The following is a 6,375-nucleotide window of genomic DNA, read 5'->3' as shown; positions in this document are numbered from 1 at the left end:
TCAGCCTCCTTCAGCCCGGTGTGCTCCTGGACTACTCCTGGCACTGGTCATGGTGGCTGGGGCGGCAGGGTGGCGGCCGGCATGTGGGAGGCTGCTGTCCGGTTGGCCGGTTGCTCGTGCCGCTCATTTGCAAGAGGACGATGGGGTCCGTTGGGCACTGCGTGTTTCCCTGCCCCTGCCCTGGTTCCTTCCTTCCTTCCTTCCTTCCTTCCTTCCTTCCTTCCTTCCTTCCTTCCTTCCTTCCTTCCTTCCTTCCTTCCGCCCAGCCTGCCTGTTGTCCTAGTGGGAGCCCTGGTGTTGATTTTCCTATGAAATGGACGGGAGGGTCTGTCTGGAGCCAGAGTCAGTCTCTTCCATGGGCCCAATGGGGATTGATGAGATGGCTGTAAATCAGCTGGAAGGCCAGGAAGAGTTGGAGAAGGAGCATCTTTGCCCTTCAGCAGCATGAATGTGCTTGCAGCTCTCCTCACAGCGGCTAAAAACGAGAGGTAGGGCCTTTCATCAGGGCAGGAACCAAAACAAGGCACACAAGGAAAGCAGAGCAGACGGAAAAGAATGAGGAGGCCCAAGCCCATGTTTGAGTGGACTTTGGGCTGTCGCTCTTCCCATCCGGGTGATGAGGAGGCGCCTGCTCCTCAGAGCAATGCATGGGGCAGGAGGCCCCCCCCTTCCTTCTGCGGTGAGGGAGGGAGGGAGGGAGAAGCGCGCTCCCCGCTGGCTCCTCCGGCGGGTGGGTGGCCAAGTTGGCCTCTGCCTGGGATCCCCCGTCTGGTGGCAGAAGCTGGGTGCTTCCTTCTGCTCCAGCCTCAGGGACACAATGCGAGAGGGCTCCCTGCTCGGGGACCTCCACCGAGGGCAGGTGCCCGCTGCACGGAGCTTTATGCGGGCCTTGCTGGACGTGGGTGGCATTCGGCATCGGGACGCTTCCGATGGAGGCGCACTGCCTGCTCACCCAAGTCCGCTGCTGCCGCATCTGTGCATGTGCCCATCCCAGTCCGCCACGGGTTCTTTAATGAAGCCCGCTGCTTCTCGTACGCTGACCTGACTAAGGGAAGGCCCTTAATGCCAAATTAGTAGCTCTAATGCAAACGCTGTTGCACCTCCAAAATGAAGCACCACTGGGAGGATTGCTGCTTAATGCGCTAATAGCCATCATCTTGCGATCCATTCCGGCTGAGGCCTTGCCTGCCCGCGTGTGGTGCAGACATCCTGCTCTGCTTCGGGTTGGCCACTAGCTGAATCTGGGCACGAAGATGAAAAGCAAGGCTCCCCTGGGGGCCTGTTTGAGACGGGGTGATTGATGGCGTGGAGTTAGGACCTCTCCGACATGCTTCCATGTTTGAAGGCTTGACATGAGTGGCGCCAGTGCAAGCCTCCCTTTGCAAGCCCCAAACGCGTCTCTGGATCTCACTTGCTCGGTTCCCTTGCTCTTGATGGCATTTAAGGATTTTAATGTAGCCCATCCTTCCCGCAGTGGGATCAGGACACTTCTGTTGTTTTCCTGCATAGTTTATCTCTGCAGCAATCCAATGTTGTGTGCTGAGAGCAAGTCACCAGGTGGGCTTCTTCGCCAAATCCAAGTCTCCTGGGTCTTTGTCCAGCACTCTTAACTGCTGCCTTATACCACCATTCTCAGTCATGTAGCTTGGCTAGAGGCTATTGCTTGAAACGGGACTTCACAGAAATCGTGAGGTTTAAGGCCTCAGCCGTGTCCCCATTGCCAGTTCTGTGTTCTGGCATGGAGTTTGGATGGACTCCCCGCCTCAAAATTAGGACAGCCCCTCTGTGGCACCCCTGCCCATCAGGCATGTCCCACCAGAGGAATCCTCTTTGGAGGAGGAGCTAGGACTCCAAGGGACAAGCGGTTCTGGGAAACAGCCCTGGCAGAATCCCAGGAAGGCCCTGGGCCCTCAGGCAAGGTGGCCACAGGTGCATCACCAGAAGAGGGGAATTCTGCCAGTCAGAAGGAGTGTGACTCCTCGCCTGCAAGAGGTTTGGTGTCTGAAGAGGCAGGCCAGAGAGTCCTGTGAGAAAAAGCGCCCATTTCAAAGGAGGCATCCCCGTGACTTGGTCCTGTCGCAGGGGAGACTTCCCCAGGAGCTTTTGGTGTGCTGCAACAGAGACCTGGATGGCACTTGGGAGAGGGTCTCCGGTGCTGTTCCAGCTCCTTGCTTGAGCTCCTGCTGCCTCGATCCTGGCCTCGTCTCTTGTGCCGCAGACTCCTGGGCTCCTGGTGCAAGTTCACTTTGGGACCAGTCTTTGTCTGGACTGGTACACGGTGCCCTTGGCCTTCCCCTTGCCTCCTGGCTCCAGTCTGCAGGGTTGGTCCCAGGGCTGGCCTGACTGAGTCAAAGCAAGGCCCCCTTCTCATCCACAGGCCGTTCCTCTCAGTCGGACAGGCTTCCAAGCATGGCTGATGCAGCAAACAAAGATGAACGAATTTGGCATCTGGTTCCCACAGTGGGCCTTTGCCACTTTTTGATCTGCAGCTGCTTTTTGATCTGCGCCCAAATCAGTTAACAGAGAGAAATCGTGAGCCATAAAAATGAACATGGAACAAATCACAAATCCACTAATGAACAATATGTGTGCTAATTGCTCGAGCTTCAATCAGCTAAATTTCCAGATGACAGCCAGTGCCATTCCTTCCCAGCATTTCAATGACTGACGCCCCAAGGATTCCAAGCGATGGAGGGACATTCAGCTGATGGCTCTTGGAAGGCCTGAATAGGCCGGCCTCCTTCATACAACCAGGAGCATGACTGCTTCTGTGGCCAGCAGAATAATCCAGTGAGGGGTGAGGGCAGCTTGGCCGGCAGGAGTCAGAGGCAAAGGCACTTCTGGCGGCAGCGTCGTCCAGTCGTGAGCAGCATTGAAAGACCCTGAGTGCGTTGCTGGGCAGATGGACTGTGCTGCCCGTGCTTTGCATAGTAAAAGTCATCGGGATCGGTTTGGAGCACCTTCCATTGGAATGATCTCGGGCAGCAGGGCTGAGAGAGGCTGGGAAGAGGAAAGGCCAGTCGGAAGGGAAACAGCTGAGCTGAAGGGAATACTGCCGCAGCTTGGTGTGAGCAGTTGAGTGTGGATCCTGCGTTTGCACAGACGAAGCAGTAGGACTTCTTGATGAGCAAGACAATGCTCTGAACGTGCATCTCCGCTCCCGTGTTCCCTCTGAGCTTGGCTGCAATCATCGCAGGGCCAATCACAATATAGCACCATGACCAGTGCCTCTCCTAACGCAGAGTATTTAGGGTTTGTTTGGTCCCGGATGGGCAGCTAAGAGCCGCTCCTTTCGCAAGACCGGCTTGTAATGGTGATGAAAGTGCTAGAACTCATGGGCTGATTTTGAGAGAAAATATTCACGCTGGTGCTGGGAAAAGCAAGTCCTGGGAAATCTTGAGCTGGTGGTGTTCTGCTTGGCAGTGTGTTGTTTTTCTCTGTCCCTTTCCCATGCGGCCTCAGCTCTCTCCAGCCAAAGGCCAACATGGCTAGCAACGAGATTGCCTTGGCCAGTTCATTGTTCTCTGACCGTCTGCTCTCCCTAGGAAATTGGTGGTTGTGCCCTGTTATGCTGCTTATGGGGGTGTGATGTACAAAGCCAGGCACAAACTGGCAGAAACGCACGCACGCACACACACACAGAGAGGTGAACCCAGCTGCCTGCTCTGCTGGGGCTACCGTGATTCCAGCCGTTTCCGCCCCCGATTCTATGACACCCTCTAATGTGTCCCAGTGCAGCCTCCGGTTCTCCAACTGCAACGTGGAAGCTGTGACAGACGATTGGAGCATCCAGACGTCGTGCCCGGGCAACGGCGCTTAAAGCAGAGTTTGCCCTTTCCATGGCGTGTTCCCGGCCAGCCTCCTCCTGACCCCCATCTTCTGATCAGCCAAGATTTGAGTGTTATCTTTCTTTATTTTCTGTGTTGATGCCTTGCGTTTCCCCAAAGGGCCTTTCCATTTCACCCTGTCACTTTGATACACTGTTCTTAACACAGTTCATCTGATGGTAGTCTCTCCATGTACTCCTCTCATTCCTGTTCTTAAAAACAAAACAATCTATTAAATGCATAATGCATTTCCCAGCAAAGCCCTACGAGTCAAGTATCAAAACTGTTTATTCCCACATCCAGGGCACTATAGGACATATTGCTGAAGGAAAAGCTATGCACATCTTCATCTGTAGGCCACCTTTGAATGCAGGTAACCAAAAGGAGGAGGAGGAGGAGGAGGAAGGAGCAGAGGGCTGGTGTGATTTATCAAACACAAATCGAAATGAACCAGGAAAGGCTTAAGCTGTGAGCCGTCCCGAGGCTATAAGCGATGCGACGGCATAGAAAGCCTCTAAATAAATAAGCAGGCAAGCAGGCTGCCTGGTGTCTGTCTAATGATAAAGAACAGCAAGTATTTTAGGGTTTAACCTTTTGCTCTCCCCCACCCCCAAAAAAGGTGGGGGAAGGGATCAAATGGCAAGAGAACATTTCAAGTATGTGGTCCCTTTTTCCTAGCACCGTGGCAACCCCTCTCATCTCAACCAGTCCCCTTGGTTTTCTGAGTCTGCCCCTGCCACTCCCCTCCCCCAAATTCAGAGGAAAAGCTTGGTTGTTTCCCAAGAATTCTGCAGTTTGAGAAGACCTGCCTGTTCTGGTTGCTGAGATTCCCTCGTGAAGCATTGAGCAGGGGCTAGGAGGTAAAGAGGCGGTAGGTAATCCCAGCTTCAAAGAGATCTTGTTCTGGGACCTACCTGCTAAAGACAAAGACCTAAATCCCAACCCCAGAGATTCATTCCATTTCTCTGTGTTCCAGGCTCTGATTAGAAGTTCTGAGAGAGCATGGAAGAATAAATCTTTTGGAAAAGTTGCATTTTGTATCCAACAAGCTATACTTCCAGGGTCATCTTCTGCTTTGCAAATGTGAGTGGCCCAGTATATTTATTGAAGCCTTTAAATGTTGTTAAACTGAAGGCTTACAAGAACACACACACAGTTGATTTTGAACTCTCAGATTAGATCAGACTAAATAGGCACCCGTGGGGAGAAAAATCCAGGCAGCGTTCCGGTGGGCCCTTGTGATGCTGAGTGCGTCTGTCCTGATTAAAATATTCAGCGGCACTCCCTTTCATGTCACACGCCACAGATAGCTTACATGGTCCCCACAGTGGGCTCAGGGTTGCTTTATTTCTCTCCCAGCCTGTCACAGAAGGTTTGAAAACAATCTGTCACCAGACTAAAGCCACCACTGTGGATTCCAGTGAAGGAGCGCTTGGCTACCACAAGCGGGCAGCCCCCGATTAAGCACAGCAGACCCTCTGTGGTGACTGTCTTCAAAGGGAAGGCGCAGGCGAAAGAGGTTTCCTTTGCTGGACTCCAGCTCCCATCAGCCTCGGCCAGTACGGCAGTCAAGGGCAATTGGATCGTGACGATGCATTCCGCAATGGGTTTGGCCAGGAAGGTGAGCTGATTCGGAACGCAGAGTCAAGGACCTGCTTCTGACGGCAAGGGGCATCCATGCCACGGGACTGCCTGCTCAAGTTCGAGATGCTGACCTTCAAGCCAGTCCCAACTTGGGAGCCGGGTATCCGAGAGACCACCCTCCTTCCGCCCTTGCCTGGCCTTCAAGAAGGCCGAGCGCAAGCACTTGACGGGGGGCCTTGCTTGCTGGGCGAAAACGAACCCGGCACACTCCGAGCCCTGGGTTTTGTGTGTTCTTGCTCTTTTGCATATTCCCAAGGGGAGCATGGGTCCAGGAGAGCCCTGATTCAGTTGGGGACCTCCGAGGACCAGGTCCTTCTGGAGGGGAGCCCGCCCCCGTTCTGTCCCAATCAGCAGAATGACAACAGGGAGCTGGATCTGGCAGCCCCCCGTCAGCTTTGTCAGCACCAAGTGTCTTTGTTGCCGAAGGGTTGGATCCATCCTGCCTCATTTGGTGCAGGCATCCAGCACCTGAGGGTGCTCCAGAAAGCCCAGCTTTCCTGCCGCCCCTTCTGGGTCTGTTTCCATTTTATTTCTGTGCTGAGTGCTCTATCCATTTTCCCCACAAAAGGCCAGCATTTGCAAATTGAATTTGTCATTCCGGATTCATCATTTTACGGGAAATGGAAGAACAGGCTAATACCCCATCTGGGGTAAACTGGATGTTTGCAAAGCTCGGATTATTAAATATTTTATTTTCTATTATTGGGGAACACAAGTAGTGTTTATATTTTAATACTCCATGCCTGGAGCCAAACTAAAGCTGTCTACAACAGGCTGCCTTGTTTTATAGATGGGAACTGATAGAGACAAACAGGAGTCCGTGAATTTAATCACTCCAAACCATTTAACCTTTCTCAGAAGTGAGTCACTCTACTTAGAAACAGCAAGAGGAATGGCTCAGCCT

Source organism: Varanus komodoensis, unplaced genomic scaffold (genome assembly GCF_004798865.1).
Source record: "Varanus komodoensis strain SLA01 unplaced genomic scaffold, ASM479886v1 scaffold74, whole genome shotgun sequence".
NCBI lineage: Eukaryota > Metazoa > Chordata > Lepidosauria > Squamata > Varanidae > Varanus > Varanus komodoensis.
This window is presented reverse-complemented; position numbering follows the sequence as displayed.